The sequence below is a fragment of the Ictidomys tridecemlineatus genome, chromosome 3, assembly GCF_052094955.1.
Source record: "Ictidomys tridecemlineatus isolate mIctTri1 chromosome 3, mIctTri1.hap1, whole genome shotgun sequence".
NCBI lineage: Eukaryota > Metazoa > Chordata > Mammalia > Rodentia > Sciuridae > Ictidomys > Ictidomys tridecemlineatus.
The window spans coordinates 184,938,723-184,962,647 of record NC_135479.1 but is presented as its reverse complement, the minus strand read 5'-3'; the positions used below and the strand labels follow the sequence as shown (position 1 = coordinate 184,962,647).

General features: G+C 36.0%; 1 long non-coding RNA gene across 1 annotated transcript; it reads right to left on the bottom strand.

Annotated features, from left to right (window-relative positions):
* Positions 1-424: 424 nt before the first annotated feature.
* On the bottom strand, positions 425-22,640 carry LOC144376458 (uncharacterized). Its single transcript, XR_013436961.1, has 4 exons — positions 18,755-22,640; positions 17,922-18,225; positions 17,621-17,811; positions 425-610 (listed from the first exon to the last, which is right to left on the bottom strand). It is a non-coding gene; the product is annotated as an uncharacterized LOC144376458 (long non-coding RNA).
* Positions 22,641-23,925: the final 1,285 nt, after the last annotated feature.

Here is a 23,925-nt window from a genome sequence, read left to right as displayed (position 1 = left end):
TAAAAACTTAACAGGCTCAGTCTATGTCATACCCGGCTCTATTTGGACCTTAGAGATCTTTAATTTAAGCCAACAAGCCTAAGTATTCCAGTCCAGATCTCTGAACACAAGAGATGTTAAGTAACAAAGGAACTAAACTAATATATTCCTTCAAATTCTGCTACCCAAAATATTTCTGATTCGATCTACTACTAAGGAATTTACTTTCCAAAGTAAACTGTAACAGAATAAAGTTACTTTGAAGTATATGCATGGGAAAGCATAAAGAAAAAAGTATTTTAAGAAAAGACTGAACAGGCTCAGCTACCTAGATAAACTTACTCCAAATATAGGACCAGGATTCTTCTAGTTTCCTTTTGGGATAAAAAATATATATAAACTTATTTGAATAAACAGACCACATCATCAAACACGAGAGAATGAATGAGATTCACCAACATCAGGTTATTTAAATACATGATACCATTTCCTCTCCTTTCATAGATAAGAAACCATGACACTTACTCTAGGAAGCAAAGTTAGAATGCCAAGATTCTAGCTTGGGTCATATCCTAAAATCAGTCTTCTTTGCAAAGGCTGTAGGTTGACATGAAAGGATAATAGAGGAAATCTGTAAAATAAAAATACCCAAGATAAAGAAAAATGATCCAATATGTAGTTTCTAACATCACTGGTCAAAAACAATAGGACCAACATAGTTGAGCTTCCCTATTATAAATGTTCATGAGCTGTATCTCTGAAGGTAGTATCATTTTATAAAAAAAATGAGTTTTCCTTGAGGTATTGTCATTTATTCTGATTCTCTCCTTAGCAGAAGATAGATAAATAAGTTAAATAAATTATTTACATTTTTAATGAAAATCAGACTTATAAAAGGAACATATTTTTGAAATTAAAATCTATACAATGAAGAGTGGTTTCCATAGCTCCACTATTACTTCTAGAGTGTGAAATTAAATTGATTAAAGATTGGGAAAAAGTATACTCCAGCGAGTCATTAATATTGACTAAATAAATATACTATGTTTAAATATTTTATTGTTGTTGTTGTTTATTTCATCACTTGTTTCTAAAATGCTATCATCCACCCCTTGGATATGCAGGTTACTCAGTTTCCTGCATGGATTCTATGGAACTGTGAATAATTTAAGCTTTTCATCTGAGTTAGAATCTTTACTTCTGCAGTTCATCAACCTCATCTGTCACGTATGTGTCACTGAAATGAGAAAAACCTTAGAAGGCAGGAAAAAAATTAAAAACAAATTAATGTGGGAAGATGATATAAATCAAGTGGTGAAGCCAAGAGTGAATTATCAAAAGATCTTTCATCAGGAGCGAATACATTTTCCTTTCTCTCAAGAGGAACCCATTATGTGTTTTTGTTTGCACTATTATACTTCAAGTGGCATATTAAAGAAATAGATTTATTAGGATTTAGAATGAGTTTTACTCTGATAGGAAAGAATAGTGGTCCTTCAAATTTAATTTGAAAAGCCTTAAACCTTGTAAATCTATATAGATCCTGGCTAGTAACGGATGCGAAGAAAAACATACTATTTTTAGCTTAAAACACATGAATGAATCCTTCCTTGTAAGAACACACATACACACACACACACACACACACACAAAATGCCTTATTTATTCTATCTAAAATCTTCAGAATTTATTCAGTCAAATATGACAGTTTGACATTTTTGTGGCAAAGTCATTCTCTGTCTACTGATAGGAAAAAGAAACAATTAAATCAAGGGTTACTTGTATTTCCTACGATTGTTTTTCCTTTGAGCCTTTTTCTTTGGTCTTATCAATGAGTCTTATTTATTTATTTTTGTTGTGCTGGAGATCAAACCCAGGGCCTTATGCACACTAGGCCAGCATACTACCACTGAGCTACATCCCAAGCCCCAAAACGGGTTTTAAAAGACACATCTACATAAAACAGAGGTTTCAGTGAGGAGTGTGAGATTGCCAAACAATTTGAGGGAAGATCAAAAGTAGATAGAAATTCAGATATAATGGAAGATTTTCTTTTCAGTGGCAAACTACTTTATAACTATCCAATCGCCCTACCTGTTCTCACATTAGAGAAATGTAAACAGCCATATTGGAATCCTTTTGGAGATGTGAGTCTGAGAGAGAGGGTAGGGACGATGGATAAGGAGGGGTAAGCAGAGGGACAGGTAGAAACTGAGACTGATTGACTTGGGGAAGAAATGTCTAAGCATTTAATTTGGCCTAAGATACCAATAAGTGGAAAGAGAGGGGAAAAGGACTGTTGCAATGGGGAGAAAGCTCTGATCGTGAGATCTGCAAAAGTCTTAAAAGTTAAGCCAAAAGAGCTTTTCTTATAAAAGAAAGAGTTTCGATGTCATTGTTGTTTAAAAAAAAAAAGAGAGAGAGAGAAGAAAACAAGGCTAAATCAATCAGGTTAGAGAAAGTGGAATAAAGGGTGAAGTGGGATAGAGCAGAGAACGATTTAGGCTGAGGCCAACCTATTCTTTGCAGGGGCCCTTATGGATGGGTTCCATGCTGGCTCAGGCTGAGGGTGCATTGAAGCTCAGAGGTCTGAGAAAGGAAAGAGATTTGACATATTTGCTTAACAGAAACTTTGTTCTGATTAATCAATGCAGGTAAACCATTTAACTAACCATTTACAAGTCAAAGAATGGAAATGTGGAAGGACTGTGCCTGGCCTTGTCACAGGTAAACCAGGGAGCATCTGTGATTGGTGCATAAGTCAAGTGGGGAAAAGAGGTGCTCTGCAGAACATATTTCCTGGAACACAAAGGATGGGAGGATTTCTTTAACTTGGTATTTTTTCCAGGACCACAGGGCTAGCTAAAACTTACTAGTGCTATTCTTGATATAAGTTCTGAGCCTTTGTTCTTGTTCTTGACCTAGAAAAGGTTCTTCCATTTCCTCTTAGGTGGCAAAGACCCTAGAGGAGCTAAATCACTGCACCAAAGGACTTGGGCAAGGGTTAGAAGCAAGAAGGATATTGGAAAGTCTTTAAAGAGGAAGAGACCTCATGGGACACCAGGATCTGAGCTGAGAATGATCTCCTAAAATGATCCAAGTCCTTCTAATGAGATAAAAAAAAAAACAACCCTAAAAAGAGATGTATCATAAATTTCCCTCAGCTGATCAGAGGGTCACTGCTAGAATTTGTGGTTGGTTTCCAAATGATTGAGCATGGGAGAGATATATAGAACTCTGAACAGAAAAAAAAGCAACATACAAAGAGTTAAGTATGTATTTGAAGTCTCTTCCAGGCAGATGGCACCCAGTGGGTCTGTGCACAGCTGACCACAGATCTCATCCTCATCCGAGTGAGAAGATATCAACCAATGATTTTATTCGGTCTGAGGCTAGGTGAGGAGGCATGTGAAATTAAGTGGGTGGTAAGTTTCCCCTCCTGGGAAAAAGCTACATAAACTTGAATTGCATTAACTACATAAACCTTTGAATTCTTTGTGGCTCATTTTCTTAATCAAGAACACTACTTACCACCTTGATGAATTATAAGTTAACCTTGTGAATTCCTGGGCCAATAAGGGCTTGAGAGAAAAAGTTCTTCAAAATTGAATACTAAGTGTTGTCACTATTTATATACCCTAAAAGCTACAAAAATACACCATGAATTATATCCTTAATTCCATAAGGGTGAAAAGAAATTATTTTTGCTCATAAGTAACACATGCTGATAACTCTCATTCAATTTCACTGTGAGGAGCAGTTAGACCTTTTATCACTATTGTGATAAATTAGAAGTGGAATGGAGTCTATGTTTTCCATAATTTTGCAGTAATAATGTCATTTCTGACATACTTTGTCTCTGTCATCAAGGTAATATGATTTGCTTCTTAATTACATTTCTGGGTGAAGGTAGAATAACAAAGAACCACTCCAGTGAATCCATCTTCTTATAATGCATATTACAGTGAGCCTCAGTTAATGCTAAAGAGGTGGAGAGGAAAGAGGCTTAGCAAACCTGATGAGATTTTCCCTTTCTCTTACTTGTCCTAGTTTACAGGGTGTTGTTATTCTTCATTCCATAAATTAAATGTAATTACATTTTAGTGTCATATCCATTTCTCATACTGCTGAAGAAGTATTCATCGTAGCTTACCAAGAAGTCTTAAATGTGGGTGCTTAGGAGGTTGGAATGAGCAAAATGATACCAATCCTGATTTCCATTCGCTATTACCACAGCTCCACTTAAAGACTCCCCTAGAGGAGGGGCAGTCACACCTAAATTACACCGCCAACTAATGGAGACCACCTATGGAGACTCCAAAAGTCTCATATGCAGTAGTTTAAGAGCTTTCCCATTATCCTTTTTTTCAGCAATATTCACAATGCCCATCTTAGCATTTGGTAAATGATTCTGAATCTAAAGCAGCACTTTCTCCCTTCCCACCTAATATCACTCACGGAGATCCAGATATGTTCTATCCCCCTCCAGGTCTTCTGTAAAAGCTGTTGTCTCCTTGCACTGCTTGCAGGACAAACTCAAGCAACAAGTCACAGCAACTGACTCCTTGTCACTCCCAATCCATAGGAGTCAGCTGAGAGCAATATGGTAGAGTAGGCTGACCTCAACTGACACTCCAAAAACATTGATTTAGCACTGTGCTACATGTGAATAGAAATAAAGAGAAATAGAAATGGGACCCAAGCCCTTGAGAAGCTGACAATGTATTAGTCAACTAGGGAAGATTCTGAAAAGTTTATTCCCACTAAACTGTTATTAGTTGACAAGTGTTAGCTCCATGAGGTGTTATTACAAATGGCTCCTTAGCAACCCAGTTTCTCCTCCCATGGTTGGTATGAGACAGAGGGAGATGCGGGGTGACCCGGGTATTGCTCTGCAGAAACAACTTCAGAGGAAATCTGTCAGAGAATTATAAAGTTGCCCTACTGAAGCTCCAGAGAATCACCTAACATCCTATTTTATCCTGGGCCTTCTGTGGAATGGGCTCCAGAACTTTCCACTAACAGATTTTCTGCCAAACAAGAGGGCAAGTGTACAGAACTGACCTTGGAGCCAGTAGCTTCAGGAGACTCATTTTCTCATTAAGGATTTTATTCCCTTTAAAAGCACCATAATGTAGCTTGAAAAACTGCTTTGCCTTAAGAGCTTGTTTCACAGCCTGATGTACTTTGTGAAGCAATGGCCACAGAATGTAGGTTCAACTGGCAATCATCCTAAAGGGTAGCCGAGCAGTGTTCAGAACATTAGGAATTCGAGGCTGGAAACCAAGTAGCCTCCTGAGTGAATTTCACATTTCCGTGAAATATATGTGTCCTAAAAAAAGGTTTCATGGGAAACGTCTAGATAGCCTTAAACTGCTCCTCTGGCTTCTTATGTCTGTAATTGAACACAATAGACACACGATCAAGTTCAGAAGTAAGATAATATAAATGCCTCCATATAAGAATAAGTGAAAATACAGTTTTATGAATAAGTGAAAACACTTCCTGTTATATTCTTGACACCTAGTCTATTGTGTTGACTAAAAGCTACAGGCACAGGAAAGCAATAGTGAATAGAAAAGGAACAGAGCAAGAGTACCTTGCCCATGGCAAAGCCTAGGATACCCAGAATGTCAAAGAAGAAAGAACACTGGGAGGGCTAGCTTTGGGATCTTTGTGTCAGACTCTCTAGGACAGGGACCCTAACACAGAAAGCAGGAGAGCCAGTAGTAGTCCTGGTGGATGCCAAGAGATGCTGAGAATCTGCTTTCTCTGCTCTTCAACCTTGAAAGAGCCCTTGCATTGAGACTCATGACCAAGGAGTCCCTTTGTTTTACTTTCTCTTAAAAGGTAAATAGAATTAGGTCTTATAAATGTGTAAAGTTCTCTATTTGCTACATATGAATGTCACAATCTGTGAAACCTACTGCAGAATTTACTGGAAGAGACAGAGCGAGAGCAAGCTTATGTGATGATAACTATTCACCTTGATAACATCTCTTTGAAAAAATATCTTCCACTCCCTTTTAATATTTAGAAAAGTACTTAGACAATGTGAATGAGGAGATTTTTTTTAACAACAAAGGAGAAGCAAAAAAAAAAAAAACATGTAATATAATGTGTTACTGGGAAAGGGTTCAAAAGGGCAGCAAGCAGATGCTGAGGCCAAGCAAGAAGCAAGGGAGAGGTTAAAAAAAGAAATGCTAATGGCCGTAAGAGAAATTAGTGTTCCAGAAAATTCTGCTTAATCGTAGTGTGTTCCAGAGTAGGAAGGAGCTAAGGTGAAATAACTCTACAGGTGCAAAAAGCATAATGGAATCTCTGAGCTAAATGCTAGCAAAGGAGAATGGATTGTTTAATGTCCCCTCTGGAAATCGGTGTCCAATTTCTTCTGTGACTCTCAGACCCTGACTCTGAAATTAGAAAGGCGAGTTCTTAGAACAAAGCAGAGTTGATTATTGAATACATAATGTTTCATTTTCTGTTATGTCTTTGCAAAGCAATAGTATTAGAAGATAACCCTTAGATTAGCATGAGGGCAGTGATATATTGTGTTGGCACAATTATGCACAAAATGCATAGCCATTTTGTCCAGAGATCAAGAGGTGATGGGAAAACAAGCTTGCTTAACCTTGAGGTAATGTTGGACTTAATTTATATATGATTTGCACTGGAGACTAAAATATAACTTCAAAAAGATTTAAACTCTCTTCACCCTTTACTCATATAAAATGCCCTTCTCGAAAGAACTGATGAGTTTCTAGTAGTTTCTAATAGCAAGCTCTTACAAGGCTTACAAATCAGCTAAATGGACTTTTTTAATCACTATTAAAATGAAGCATACTTGCAGATAACAGAATGCCAATTATTTGATCTAACAATTCTTTCAGAGAAACTACATCATAAACTATCAAAATCCAGCCTAGAACTGATTATGACATGATATTGCATTTGTGCCACTATCATTAGGGTTTAAGAAACATTATCGAAAAGTTGAAACAATACACACTGTTTCATGTGCTAGCACACCTGTCAGAAGTTGTGACAAGACTAACACAAAATGGTTCCAGTGTATTCAGATAAACTCTGTGGATTCATTTTGCCTTTGCAGGAAGAAACCTGATGTCTTCTTGCTCTGGGAGAAAAGGAAAAGAACAGATGAAAAACTTTTTAGAATAAGATTTCTTTTAAAAAGATGTAGTCAAGACAAAGGTGTCAAGAACATGCATTAGAGAAAAGATAGCCTCTTCAACAAATAGTGCTGGGAAAACTGGAAATCCATATGCAATAACATGAGATTAAACCCCTATCTCTCACCATTCACAAAACTCAACTCAAAATGAATCAAGGGTTTAAGAATACAAGCAGAGACCCTGTGTCTAATAGAAGAAAAAATAGGCCCTAATCTGCATCATTAGGCCCCAACTTCCTCAATAAGACTCCTGTGATGCAAGAATTAAAATCAAGAATCAATAAACAGGATGGACTCAAACTAAACAGTTTCTTCTCAGCAAAAGAAATAATCTGTGAGGTGAATAGAGAACCTACATCTTGGGAGCAAATCTTTACCCCTCACACATCAGATAGAGCACTAATTTCTAGGGTATATAAAGATCTCAAAAAGCGAAACACCAGAAAAACAAATAACCCAATCAATAAATGGGCCAAGAGCACGAAGAGACACTTCTCAGAAGATGATACATAATCATTCAACAAATACATGAAAAAATGTTCATCATCACTAGCAATTATAGAAATGCAAATCAAAACCACTCTAAGATTTCATCTCATTTCAGTAAGAAAGGCAGCTATTATGAATATAAACAAAAATGAGTGTTGGCGAGGATGTGGGGAAAAAGGTAAACTCATAGGACTACAAATTGGTGCAGCCAATATGGAAAGCAATATGGAGATTTCTTGGAAAATTGTGAATGGAACCACCACTTGACCCAACCATCCCTCTCCTCGATCTATACCCAAAGGACTTAAAAACAGCATACTACAGGGACACAGCCACATCAATGTTTATGGCAGCACAATTCACAATAGCTAAACTATAGAACCAACCTAGATGCCCTTCAATAGATGAATGGATTAAAAAAATGTGGCATATATACACAATGGACTATTACTCGGCAATAAAAGAGAATAAAATCATGGCATTTACAGGATGTAGTTAGAGAACATAATGCTAAGTGAAGTTAGCCAATCCCAAAAAACCAAAGGCCGAATGTTTTCTTTGATATAAGGAGGTGGATTCATAGTGGAATAGGCAGTGGGAACATGGGAGGAATAGATAGGGCAGAGGGGTGGGAGGGGAAGGGAGGAGGCATGGGGGTATTAATTATGGTGGACTGTGATAATCATAGAAAAAGAAGTACTCAAATATGATTATTTAGTTTAACTTCTTGATATCCTCAAACAGAAGTAATAATTGCTTGTTTTTGTCTATTTAGCATACATTTTCTCTTTTTCCGATAATTACAAATCTTTTTTTTTTCCTATTCAAAACAATTCTGGTAAATCTTGCCCCATCCATCTTACTCTGAGGGATGGGAAGCAGACTGTAATTAGTCAGCTATACAAGGAGTGGCTCAAGGAGAAAAGTCCAAGATTCTTTTCAAAAATCATTGGAAAAAAAGCTAAATTGATAAGCCAGGATCTGCCAAGCACCACTATATTGGACAATGGTTTTGAGTTCAGAAAATGAACTCTTATATCTCTATTACCAAAGAAAAATAGCAATATATATACATATATATATATATATATATATATATATATACACACACACACACACACACACACACACAATTCAATAAAGAAAACATGTAAGCAGCTAATAAGCACATTAGAACATACCCATTCTCAGAAGTCATCAGGGAGAATTTTGCACATTAAATCACAAGGATACACCACATCAAGCCAGGAAGAAAACAAGGAACACACCTGATGATACCAAATACTACAGAGCTGTGGAGCAGCCTGGCCACTCATATTGATGGTGAGGGGGTAAAGGCCATGACCCTTTTAGGAAATGCCAGGATCCTTAGGAAGCTGAACATTTATTTGCTGTATATTTTAATTTCTTCTTCCTTAGATATTTATCAAATAGAAATAAAAATATATTTTGATAAACAAAAATGCTGTACATGAAGGATTATGATGACTTTTGTCAATAGAAATTCAAAACTGAAAACAGTCTAATTGTCCCTCGGCAGGAATGTGGACAATGTGTGGAATTATCATAAATTGGAATACTATTCAATAACAATAATATCAATTATATTAAGAAGAAAACAAATAAGTATTGTACATACCACAAAATAAATGATATTAAGTTGAGGAAATATCAGATCTCTCATTATCCTTTAGTTTAACCCTAACTCTATTTCTAATAATATTACTTCTATTTTAGGCTCATCTGCATCCAGGGACTTTCCTCTTCCTACACAAATTAAAATCGTTCCTACATCAATTCTTTTTTCATCCTCCATTTGTCTTAACCTAGAGTGGGGAAGGAAGAAAAGGAAACGGAAAACATTGGTTGATATACCCTACAGGGCTAGCAGGATTGGGATAAATGGAGACAGAGAACCTCTGCTCCGATTTGAATAGATGTTTCCTGCCTCAGGCAGGAAAAATGGCTTTACTGTTTTTTTTTTTTTGTTTGTTTGTTTGTTTTGTTTTTTTTACCTACACAAATTGACAAGAGAGCAAGACTATCAAACAATTAATGTATGGTGATAAAATCTGAATCTTGGTCACCAATGTGGATTGGAGTTGACTTGAAGAGAGCTCAAAGTAACTTTCTAGGGGTAATAGAAAGGTTCTGAACCTTGACAGGGGTGTTGATAAGTGAGCAGAGAAATCTTCAAAACAATTAAACAATATACCTAAGGTGTTTGTATTTCCTTGTATCTAATATTTCCTTTGGTGAAAAATGAAGCCGATGTTGACTGTGTCAGTCTCCTTTTTATTTCTGTGACCAAAATTCCTGATGAGAGCAACTTAGAGAAGGAAAAGTTTGACTTGGGGCTCATGGTTTCAGAGGTCCAAGCCATAACTGGCTGACATCATTGCTCTGGGCCTGAGATGAGACAGAACTTTTTGGAGGAAGGGTATGGCAGAGGAAAGCTGCTCGGTTCACCACAATCCCCAAAGCACATCCTCAGTAACCCACTTTATTTATTTAGTTCATTTGCCCATTTATTTATTGGAAAATTTGGTTTTTGGTGATTTTATTTCTTTATATATTCTGAATATCTTAGCAGAGGAGTAGCTGGCAAAGATTTTCTCCCATTCTAGATGTTCTCTCTTCATTCTCTCAATCATTACCTTTGCTCTGCAGAAACTTTCTAATTTCATTGCATCCCAATTATTGATTCTTGGTTTTATTTCCCACACTTTGGGGCTCTTGTTAAGGAAATCCAGAACCAATATGATGGAGTGTTGACCCAATATTTACCTCTAGCAGTTGCAAGTTTTTTAGTCTAGTTCTTGAGTCTTTGGACCATTTGGATTTGTCTTTTGTGCAAGAGAGAGGTGTCTAGTTTCATTTTTCTAGATGTAACTATGCAGTTTTCCCTGCACCGTTTGTTAAAAAGATGGTCTTTGTTACTATGGCTCTGTAGTATAATTTATGGTCTGCTATTATGATGCCTCCTGCTTCACTTTTCTTGCTAAGGATTGGTTTGGCTATTCTGGGCCTCTTATTTTTCCAAATGAATTTCATGATTGCCTCTTCTATTTCTATAAAGAATGTCACTGGGATTTAATTGAAAGTGCATTAAATCTGTGTAACACTTTTGGTATTATGGCCATTTTAACAATGTTAATTCTGCCTACCCAAAGACATAGGAGATCTTTTCATCTTCTAAGGTACTCTTCAACTTTATTCTTTATTGTACTATAGTTTTTATTGTCGAGCTCTTTCACCTCTTTTGTCACATTGATTCTTAAGTTATTCTTTTTTTTTTTTTGAGGATACTGTGAATGGGGTAATTTTCCTAATTTCTCATTCAGTGGATTCATCACTGATATATAGAAACAAATTTGATATATGGGTGTTAATTTTACATGCTGCTAATAAGATGAATTCATTTATTAGTTCTAGAAGTTTTCTGGTGGAATTTTTAGGATCTTCTAAATATAGAATCATGCTGTAGGCAAATAGTGATAGTTTGAGTTCTTCTTTTCCCATTTTTATCCCTTTAATTTATTTCTATCTTCTGTCTAATTGCTCTGGCTAGAGTTTCAAGGATGATGTTGAATAAAAGTGGTGAAAGAGGTCATCCTTCTTTGGTTTTGTAATTAGAGGAATTAACATCTGCATATCAGAGAAAACATTCAAACTTTACTTTCAATTTTTCACCATTTAGAATGATGTTGGCCTTGAGTTTAGCATATATAGCTTCTACAATGTTGAGGTATGTTTCCCTAGTTTTTCCAGTGTTTTGAACATGACAAGTGCTGTATTTTGTCAATGCTTTTACTGCATCCATTGATATGATCATATGATTCTTGTCTTTAATTCTATTGATGTGATGAACAAACACTTATTAATTTCCATATGTTGAAACAATCTTGCATACCTGGAATGAACCCTACTTGACCAGGATGCATTATCTTTTTAATATGTTTTTGTATGTGATTTGCCAGAATTTTATTGAGAATGTTTGCATCTATGTTCATCAGGGATATTGGTCTGAAGTTTTCTTTACTTGATGTGTCATTGTTTGGTTTTTATATCGGCATGATACTAGCTTCATAGAATAAGTTTGGAAGAGTTCCCTTCTTTTCTAGTTCATGGAATAATTTGAGAAGTATTGGTGTTCATTCTTCTTTGAAAGTCTTGTAGAACTTAGCTGAGAAGTTTTCTTGTCCTAGGCACTATTGATCTATTTATCTCACTCCTAGTTTTATACTTAAAGGATTTATTATCAGCATACTACAGTGATGCAGCCACATCAATGTTTATAGCAGCTCAATTAACAATAGCTAAGCTATGGAACCAACAGAGGTGACTTTCAACAGATGAATGGATAAAGAAATTGTATATATACACAAGGGGATATTACTCAGCCATAATGAAGAATGAAATTATGGCATTTTCCAGTAAATAAATGGAACTAGTGAATATTATGCTAATCAAAATAATCCAATCACAAAGAACCAAAAGCCAAATGTTTTCTCTGATATGCAGAAGTTAATTCACAATAAGCAGGGGAAGAATAGAGGTACTTGGGATTAGACAGAGGGGAGTGAGGGAAGGGAAGGGGATATGGGGATAGGATTGATAGTAGAGTGAATCAGACATTATTATCCTATATGCATATGTGATTACACAACCTGTGTAACTCTATACCATGTATAACCAGAAGAATGAGAAGTTATACTTCATTTATGTATGATATGTCAAAATGCATTCTACAGTCATGTATAACTAATTAAGATAAATGTTAAAAGGCTGTATTTTCTTCAAAATATATTTTTGGCACTCTCATCAAGAGTCTTATCCCAGTAAGTATGTTGGTTTTTCTCTGTGTGTTTTTTTTCCCCCACTGGTTTTCATGTCTATTTTGATGCCAGTACCATGCTACTTTTATACCATAGCTATGTAGTATGGTTTCAGATCAGGAATCATGATGCCTCTTTCATTGCTTTTCTTGTTCAGTATTGCTTTGGCTATTCTGGGTCTATTATTCTTCCAAAGGAGTTTAAGGCTTGTTATTCCTAATTTTGTGAAGAATTTCCTTGATATTTTGATGAGGATTACATTGAATCTGTATATTGCCTTTAGTAGTATGACCATTTTGACAATATAATTCCTGCCTATCCAAGAACATGGGGGTGGTTTTCTATCCTCTGAGATCTTCTCTAATTTCTTAAAGAAATTTTTCTCTATTTAAAATGATGTTGGCCTTGTGTTTAGCATATAGTTTTGCACAATTTTCTTTGTGTGGCTTTTTAACCTCCTTGATTAGATTAATTCTGAAGGTATTTTGTTTGTTTCTTTCAGTTTATTATGAATGAGACAGTTTTCTTGATTTCTTCCTCAGCTGAATCACTGTTGGAATATAGGAAAGTTATTGATTTATATGTGTAAATCGTGTATACTGCTTCTTTGCCAAACTCATTTATAAGCTCCAGGCGTCTTCTGGTGGAGTTTTTGTTTCTTTGGTTTTTGGGGGGAGTCTTTTAGACATAGGACCATGTCATCAGCAAAACCGATATAGTTTCACCTCTTCTTTTCTTATTAGTATCCTTTTGATTTCCTTCTCTTGGTTGATTGCTCTGACTAATATCTTGAGGACTATACTGAATAGGAGTGATGAGAGAGGACAGCCTTATCTTGTTCCTGATTTTAGAGGAAATGCTTTTAGTTTTTCTCCATTCATTATAATGTTGAATTTGTATTTGTCATAAATAGCCTTTGTAATGTTGAGGTCAGTTCCTTTCATTCCCAGCTTCTCCAGCATTTTTAACATGAATGGATACTGGATTTTGTCAGAAAAACTTTTCTGTGTCTATTGAGATGATGATATGATTCTTGTCCTTAATTCTGTAAGTAGTGAATTACATTTATTGCTTTGCATATATTGAACCAAACTTGTACCCTGGAATAAAATACACTTCATCATGATGTATTATTTCCTTGTTGTGTTTTTGAATGCAGTTTCCTAATGTTTTATTATAGACCTTTTCATATATGTTCATTAGGGACATTGGTCTGTAGTTTTCTTTCCTTCAAACATCTTTGTTTTGGTGACAGGGTTATACTCAATTCATAGAATGAATTTGGGAGTGTTTTCTCCCTTTTAATTTCATGGAATGATGTGAGAAAGACTGATTGTTAGTTCTTCTTTAAAGGTCTAGGAGGAATCAAATGTGTTCCTGGGTTTTGGTTTGGTTTGGTTTGGTTTGGTTGGAAGGCTTTTAATTGCTGTTTCAATATCATTGCTTGAAATTGATCTGTTTGGGTTTTTTAATCTCTTCCTGGTTCAATGTAGGCAGATCATATGTGTCTAGAAATGTTTTAGTGTCTTCTGGATTTTCTCATTTATTGGAATACGTGTGTGTGCATATATAGATACATTGGAAGAATTCTCTCCTTTTCTAGTTTATGGAATAATTTGAGAAGTATTGATGTTAATTTAACTGGGATTTAACTCAGGGTCATTCAATGACTAAGCCACATCCCCAACCCTATTTTGTATTTTATTTGAGACAGGGTCTCACTGAGTTGCCAGCAACTTGCTTTTTGCTGACGCTGGTTTTGAACTTGCGATCTTCCTGCCTTAGCCTCCTGAGTGGCTGTCATTATAGGCATGTGCTGCCATGCCTGGTCTGGAGTTAAATTTTCAAAATAGTTTCTGACGATCCTCTGGATTTCAGAATGGTCTATGTTGATATCTTCTTTTTCATTTCTAATTTTATTGATTTGGGTCTTCTCTTTATGTTAGTTTGGTGAAGGGTTTATCAATCTCATTTATCTTATAAAAGAACCAACTTTTCATTGCATTAATCATGTGTATTTTATTTTTATTCTCCATTTAATGAATCTCAGCTCTGATGTTAATTATTTCCTGTCTTCCCCTGGTTTTGAAATTAAGTTAGTTCTTCTTATCTAAGACCTTGAGGTGGAGTATAAGCTCAACTATTTGGGATCTCTCTCTCTCTCTCTCTCTCTCTCTCTTTAATGCAGTGACTAAGTGCTATAAATTTTCCTCCTAGAACTGCTTTTATATTGTCCCCAATGTTTCAATATATTGTATCTCTGTTCTCATTCATTTCTAAGAATTTCTTGAATTCTACTTGATTTGTTCTTTGATCTATTCTTCAAGTGTATTATTCAATTTCCATATGTTTATGTAGTTTATAGTATATTTCTTTCTGTGGATTTTTACTTTCATTCCTTCATGATCTGATAGAATGTGAGGAATTATATTGTTTTTGTTTTGTATTTACTAAGATTTACTTTGTGACCTAGAATATGTTTTATTTTGGAAAAAGTTCCGTCAGCTGCTGGGAAGCCAAATTCAGCTATTTTGTGGTGAAATATTATGTAAGTACATTGATTTGTAGTATTATTTAGGTGACAAATATTGGTTTTATGTTTTGGAGACCTATGTCTATTGGTGATAAGAGAAGGTTGAAATCACCCTACTGTGTTTGGGTCTATCTGAGATTCCATGTCATGGAGTATCTTTTTCATGTAACTGGGTGTTCTGACATTTGAGGCATAAATATTTAGTACATGATATCTTCTTGCTGTATTGTTCACTTTACCAGGATTTGGTAGCCTTCTTTTTCTTTTCTGATTAATTTTTTTCTTGAAATCTGCTTTGTCAGATATGAGAATAACTGCTCCTGCTCTTTTTTGAAGACCATTTGTGTGGAATATTTTTTTTCCAACCTTTTACCTTCAGTTCATGAATATATCTGCCTATAAGATGAGTCTCTTGTAAACAGCATCTTGTTTTTTGATTCATTCTACTAAACTATGTCATTTAATTTGGTGTTAGTATGGATATGTGCTTGTGGTTTTCTGCCATTTTACTGTTTTTAATATTTAATATTGTCTTGATTCTCACTTAGTAGATTTCTATTGATCTTCATGTATTTGGGATTTTTTGTTTGTTTGTTTGTTTCTCTGTGTGCAGTTTATCTTTGAGTATTCTTTGTTGTGCTGGTTTTCTGATCATGAATTCTTTTAGTTTATTTTTTCATGGAAAGTAATAATTACCTCTTCAAATTTGAAAGTGAGCTTTGCTGGGTATAGTAAACTTGGAGCTTGAAATATCTTAATTGAGGCCCTCCTTGATTTTAGAATCTGAATTCAAAAATTAGATGTGAGTTTTAATTGCTTGCTTCTAAATGTGACCTGATGCTTCTCTTGCAGTTTTTAAACCTTCTTTTCTTATTTTCTATTAGGCATTGTGATTATGATGTGTCTTGGAAAATTTCTCATTTTATTGGTTCTATTTGGGGTTCTGTAAGCATCCTATATGTAAATATCTCTCTCTTTTCTGATATGTAAACATTTTTGTAAATATCTCATCAAAAATGTTCTCAATACCTTTAGCTTGTATTTCCACATTCATTTTTATATCAGTGATTTTCATGTTTGCTCTCTTCATGTCGTCCCAGAGTTCTGTATATTCTGATCATGTTCTATCATTTTTCCCTTTATTCAATTCTGTGTACTCAAGTTCATGTACCTTGTCTTCAAGGCCTGAAGTTCTGTTCTCAAGAGCTGAAGTTCTATTTTCTACATAAATCAAATCTATTAGTGATGATTTCAGGTGAATTTTAAATTTGTGTCTTTCACTATTAGGAGTTCTTATTGGTTTCTCTTTAATGTTTCTATTTCTTTATTGACATGGTCTTTATCTTCTGAATTTACTCTCTTAATTCATTCTTTAGATATTCTTTTAGTTTATTAAACATTTTAATAACCAGTGTTTTATAATCTTTCTCTGGGAAGATTTGTTTGCCTGTTTCTTCATATTTTGAGAGGTCTTGGGCTTGTGCCTCAATAACTCCCTTTCTCTTTTTTTATGTCTTTTTGTGTGTAATTATCTTATGTGTCCTGGGACTTCTTTTGCTTTATGATATATAAGTAGATATCAAGAGGTGGGACCTGAGGTCCCTCTCTGATTATTCCTCCTTGGATGCTGATTGTTGGTTTGGGTTTTTGTCTCCTCAGTTCTTTGAGTTGGCATAATCTTCAGGCTCATGTGAAGCTACAGTGTGTGTGGGGTGAGGATCTCTACTCTGTGACCTTTATGTGTTCCAATCTCTTTCCAGTCCCTCTTAGAGGAAGGGGGAAGCCAGAAGTGGCACCAATGTCAGTAACAGATGTACAGCCTTAAGATAAATGCCCAATATCTACTTTGCTAATTCCTAATTGGCACCTATATAGGAATCCTGGGGTCAGCATTTAATAACAGTACCAAAAATTTTAAAAAACATGAACTAGATCAGACATTGGACAGCAGGTGTCTACTATGTTGTTCACTATATTAATAATCACAACTTAAATGGGATAGGAACTATATAACCTATATGATTTCTATTATTTAGTGGATTACAGTTTCTTATATAAGAAAAAAATAGAGTAGGAAGGCAAGAGAAACTCTGAAGTGTTTGAAAGGGTAATCAGAGAAGAGGCAGGAGATAGGGAGCAGGTGTCAGCTGTAAAGTAGAAGGAATAGAAATTTAACTGAAGTAATGTAAAATAGAAAGACAGGATGAGGGAAAAGAAAACATTGGCTATTACTGGGAGGAGATAATGAAGAAGGGGAGACAGGAGGGCCCAGAACACAGGTGTAAATTAATCAGCAAATGTAAGATTGAAATAATATTACACCTATATCTAATCTAGGCAAAATAATGAACACATGGAAGAGAAAGCTATTAATGAGTACACACACACACACACCTGCAATGAGGGCATGCACAACCACACATACTCATATACACACAAAATAATGCATAATGTAAAAGAGTGAAGAATCATACAATACAATAAAGTATGGTTTGGAGAAATGGGAAAACCCATCAAATTTAAAAAGTAAAGTATGAAAACATGGAGGAAAATATAAGAAAAAAGAAAAAGAGGAAGAAAACAACTTACTGAGATATACAGCATTGTCTTTGTTGCAGTGGTCAAATCCGGTGGCAGGAATGGATTTTTAGACTTTATCTTTAGCTCTGTATGTTTGGCCACTGTCCTTGTGTTCCTCACCTAGCTGCCAGCCAGGCACTTCTCAGCTTCCAATATGCCAGTGTTGGGTGGAGTGGGAAGCACTGATGAATTGTGTAATGCTGTAAGGTAGTGATGCCAAGTTTTTGATTGGTTTCCAGTTGTTGGGATTTGAACTTAGGTGGGTTTTGGAACACTCTCAGTTGGTATTTGAGAGTGTTGCGCTACTCACCTTATTGATGTAGAGCTTCCTATGTCTGCTGGACTTCTGGATCTCTGGGGTTTCCAAAAAAAAAAAAAAAAATCACTTTTAGGGCATAGGGACTAAGCCTTCACAGGTTTCACCTTCACCTCTATGGAAGTATCAGGTGTCCACCCTGGAGTGTAAATATGCTTCTGTGGCCGCAGTTGTGAGTCTTTACAATAGTTCTTTCAGGGCGCTTGCTATTATGGGATTTTTCTCCCTTGGAATCCAAATGCTGGACGGTCAAGGTAAAATTGTGTTTGTGCCTCTTTCAGTCTCTGGTTCAGGAACCCTGTGGGGATATTTTAGTCAGCTGCTGGTAAATTTCTTTATGAGTTCCCACTCCCCTATCTCTGTATGCAGCTGCACAAGCTGCCCCTGGAATGTGTTTCTCACCTGCCAGCATGTTCCACGCTCACGCAGTGCTTTCCCTAACATGGAGGGTGGCCTGAGGGGGATCATGCTCAGAGAGGCTCACTACCCCCATAGAAGTCTTCACCCCAGTGACTGCTTTGAATTTGTTTTCACTGATACTCTTTCACTACCAACTCTGAGTCCACTAAAATCCACCCTCCTCTGTAAACTCCAGGTTTCTCTAGGTCAATTTTTCTTTATTTTTAATTTCTTTATCTACCTGCTATGTATCCCTTTTGTCCAGGCTCCCTGCTCTGCTCTGCTGGCTGCCGGAGCTGGCACTTCTCTATGATATTATTTCTTCTTCTCTACAGTATTATTGCTCCAGCTACTGACTTCCTGTAGCTCTATGAATTGTTTTTTGAAAGTTCAGCATTATGTTTCAGTGAGGTTCCTTTGTTACTCACCTTGCTGAGGAGCAGTCTTCCTGTTCTGTAAGTTGGTGCTGAGGAGCTACTGTGCCGGGCTTCCTTTTACTCTGCCCTCTTGTCTCTCCTAATCTTTTCTAGTGAAAAATTTAGTTAGTCCTGGACGGAAACAGGTATGAAACTAAAAACAAAGAAACCAGAGCTTGAATCCTCTCTTTCCCTCTTCTGATTAGTTCTTGATAGATAATGTAATGGAGGAACACATTCAAGTTTTTAATAGAAAAGGGTTTTCAACCTAGAATTCATGCTCACCCAATTGCTTGATAAAGTAAGCATCTAGAATAGAAAGTCTTTCTGTGAAGAACAGTGATTTGAAACAAATCATGGCCTCTCTCTCATGGCCACATTTGCACTGGGAGCTGCCTGTGTGAAGGTGCAAGTCAAGGTGCCCCAGTTGCTATGGTGACACTCTTCTGAGAAGGCTCCATGCCAAAGTGCAGAGTTCTTATCAGTCAAAGCCTTGAGTTCAGCACCAACTCCCAGGAATAGAGAATTCTTAGCAAAACAAGATGACCAGTCCTGGGTCCTTCAGATGGCTGCTTTGCTGAAACTTTCCCACAAATAACCTTTTGATGAAACCTATATAATGAATGTGCTTAGCTAGCTCTGGTGTTTCAGTCAAGCCTCATCAATGCTTGGCTGCACCACCTAGACCCACCTTTTACTCTCTGTGTGTGTTTGTCTTTTTTTTTAATTCCCCCATCGCCCCTGCCTGTCTGATATCCTAATTAATTGTCATGGAAGTTGGCCTGTGAACAGGGACCAAACAGAGACAAGACACAGGGGAACTTCTCTTCATTTCTCAGAAGGGGGATGCCCCTGAGGCTGCATGGCAAAGAAAGGTGAGGAGTACAAGTTTATAGCTGGGTGTAAAACATGGGACAGCAAGGATCCAAAGAAAGGGATCTCTATTCCTTTCTTAGCTAGATCTCTCTCTCTTTCCTAGACTTACATTTAAAATGTAAATTGCAGAGAACTGGTTTGAAACCAAAAAAAAAAAAAAAAAAGAAAAAAAAAGTGTCACTTTTATGGGACTTTTATGGCTGGCTATCTTGTCTCCTCCTGGCACTCTGCCATGCTGCTTTCTTAACTAGTTCCTCTCTAATCTGAGCCAAAAAGTAAATTCTAATTTGATAAATGCTGTTAACTACATCTTTCTGATATCTTGGTTTTTACAGTTAAAAATGAGTTAATTAGATTTTTTAAAAATGGGATCAATCTTCATAAAAATGTTTGTTAAAGGAGACATCTGATTAATTTACAAGTTGTGTTGCTAAACATCAACTGCTAAGGTAATATATTTAAATATTAAATAGGTTTTCACAAATTGGTAAATAGAAAAAAATCTTGAGATTCCTTTGTGTCAGTACTAAAAGGAGGTTTCTAGGAGCTAAGATTTTATCTGGTATAATTTATATACAAAGCATAAGAGTGAAATTAAATTACCATATAAAACATAAAAGTATTTTCATCTTATTAAGATGGATAAATTTGTCTAAATTCAAAATTTTCATAAAGATTGTTTTCAAAATGTAAATTTAAAAGGAGGGAAAGAAACATAAAGGACTGTGAAGGGAAATATCTATAAGGTTTGTGTAGGATAAGAGATATAAGACTTGTGATGAGAATGAGATTAGGGTTTATGAAGGGAAAGATATATAAGGTCTGTGATTGAAAAGAGATATAAGGTTTGTGAAGGGAAAAAGATATAAGGTCTGAGTAAGTGACAAAAACGTCTGAGTGACAAACAAGTTCTGAGTAAGTGATAAAAAGGTCTGTGTAAGTGACAAGAAGTTCTGTGTAAGTGAAGGGTGATTTTAAAAAGTTTGTGTGCGTAACTGAATTAGTTATATATAATTAACACAATTAGTTAAAGTTTTCAAGTCTTTTCCAAAAGTCAGATAATTTCTTAGCTCTTACACCTCCTGGTAAAAAAATAATAAAATAAAATTTAAAATGCTGGTCTCTATTGTCATCTTCATATTCATTTGTTCTGTATTAATCTCATTCTATCACTCATGTCTTCTTGTTTCTCTCATAGAGGGACCCACCTCCAAGATGACTTTACAATCTGTTCTTTCCCAACCAAAATTTTACCATGGACCTTTCTACTGACCAAAACATTCTTGAGGGGTATACTCAAACTGTTTGCCCCATGTTGCCCTCTCTCAGCCTGAAGCAGCCAGAGTGGTCATTGCCCATTTTTCCTTTTAGCAATGAGGGTTCCCTTACTCAGAGAGAAAAATAAAGGATACTCGGCTGCAAGCTTTTGTGATCACAGTTCCAACAATTCAAAATAAACATATGTTGGTTACATTGAAAAAAATAAAAAAGGGGAAGATTTGGAGTGTGGTGAATTGAATCTACGCATGGCCTCTGACTCTCTCATGGCTGCATTTGTGCTGGGAGCTGCCTATGTGAGGGTGCAGGTCAAGGTGCCCCAGTTGCTATGGTGATACTGGCCTGAGAAGGCTCCATGCCAAAGTTCAAACTCTTATCAGTCAAGGCTTTGAGTTCAGCACCAACTCTCAGGAATAGAGAATTCTGAGCAAAACAAGATGACCAGTCCTAGGTCCTTCAGGTGGCTGCTTTGCTGACACTTTCCCACTAATAACCTTTTAATGAAACCTATATAATAAATGTGCTGAGCAAGCTCTGGAGTCAGTCAAGCCCCTCCAGTGCTTGGCTGTACCACCTGGCCCCCCTTTTATTCTATGTGTGTGTCTGTATTTTCTTCATTTCCCCATTGCCTCTTCTCATCTGGGATCTCCCTGAATTAACAACCAGGGTTCATATATGGAAGAACTAAAAAAAGAATTTAAAAAAATTCAACTCTGAAGAGCCCTTTCTTACGAAGCTCTTTGAGATGCATTTCCAGGAAACAAGGAAGTAGATGAAGAAATAAAAGAAATAAAACATCTATCTTAGGAACAGGAGATGCCACACAGATGCAAATAAAGGACATAAGGAAAATCACTCAATGGCTACTGCCCAACAGGTACAGGCATCATGAGGTCCTAACTGACCAGGATGGAGCAATGTGTGTTGGGTGGAATTCTACAAAACAGTAAGTGTGTAAAAGGGATTTGAGTAGTAAAAGAGGAGGAGCTGAATCACAGCAGAACACCAGAGGATGTATTTCTCACTGCAGGCAATTGTGCAGATTGGAGATCACCACAGACCCGCCAAAAATCCTCTAGTGTAATCCCTAAAAGAGCTGGTGTGTGATATCTGCCACACAGATGATTGCACTGTCTGTATTACAAGAACATCATTGACACAAAACTTGTTACTTTTGCCTAAAGCTCCCCACCACTCTGAGGAGCCAGGAAATATGTGGGTTTGGGAAGAGTTGGAGGAAAAGTGTAAAACATACTTTGCAACCTCCTCCCCATTATAATTCTCTAAGCCTAGTGAGTTCTGCCCTGGGAAAGCCAGAATTTGAGGGGGTCAGAAACTATAAACTAGTCGTGACTCCAACAGTTTAAATTGAGTAATCTAGGCATAATACACAAAAGCAGTCAAAATTAACATTTTTTTTTCTAAATGATAGTGACTGAGAAAGGGTGGGGAAAGGAGATTCCCCATAGCAGGTTTAAATACAGTGATGACAACACAATCACCCTTTTCACCTTGATTTTTCCCTTCTGAGTTTGGATAATTTAACTATCACAACATCTGCTACTTGCTTTCTGTTCTCCTGTTAATACCACTGGTGGTCTATTCCTCAGCACCAAATGGAGTTACACTACTATATTGATTCAGCTTATTTGCTGTTTACACTAAGGTGATTCTGTAAATATTATTCTATTATGATCCACATAGGTTACAATGATAACATTTCTTAAATTACAAAGCTCTTTATTTTTCCTGAGTTAAATCTTGCCTTAGCTTTCAATTGAGAAATCAACAAGCACATTTTTAGTACAATGAAGATCCTTAATAACAATTTTTGAATGTGTATATATATTTGCTAATATATATGTATATATATACATATATTTTCTACATCATGTACAACCAGAAGAATGATAAGTTATACTCCAATTTATGTATGATGTGTCAAAATGCATTCTACTGTTATGTATAATGAATTTAAACAAATAAAAAAAAACTTTGAACAACAACAAAAAAAAGAACTTGAAGGAGGAAAGATTTATCTTGGCTCCAGTTTCAATAGTTCCTGTCCACAATCACTTATACCTGTTGTTTCAGGTCCCATTGTGAAGCAGAAGAGCATGCTGAAGGACAGCTGCTCATTTCAGGACAACTAGGAAACCAGAAAGCAAGTCAGCCAGAAAAGGGCTGGGGACCACACATGGTTTCCAAGGACATACTCCCAGGACTCACTTCAACTGTATACCACCTCCTAAATTTTCCTCAACTCCCAATATTGTCATCAAATTATGAATCCATCAACATTAATGGATTAATCCACCAGCAGGTCAGAGAACTCATAATCCAATTGTTTCCCCAAAACCTTACCTCTGAACTTTGCTGCATTGGGGACCAAGCCTTCAATACATGAACCAATCCAGATCCAAACCATTACAGGAATACACACACACACACACACACACACACACACACACACACACACGATTTATGTAAAATTGAGATAATAATTACTACATAGGATTTTTATATTTGATGAAATAATTTACTTAATGAATGCCTATCAAATAACTGCTCAATAAATATTGCTTACTATTTCAAAATAATATATGCAAAGTTATTTTCTCATTCCATAAAAATATGAAACACATTCCAATTATTTGAAAAGTAGAAAGGACAAAATTACAACTTTGAAGACTTATGTTTCAGTCATGATTTCTTCAACCAGCTAACTTTGTGACTCTTAATCAAAATATTTCAATTCTATAGACCATAACTTTTTTATGTATAAAATTAAAGGGCTAAAATATGTTGTTTCTTTAACATCTAGTCTGTCTTAAACTTCCATGATCTTTTTACTTTAATAGTTTCTTAACCAGAAAATATTGGCAAAATTAAAATAAGTAAAAGGAAAATTTAGAGGCAAAAACTAAGTTAAATAAATGCATTTTTCATAGCTACTTATGCAATAGAATTGGGCAGAACAAGTTAAAATAGCGTGGAGTTGTTACATTTAAGAAGTATTTACTAAACAC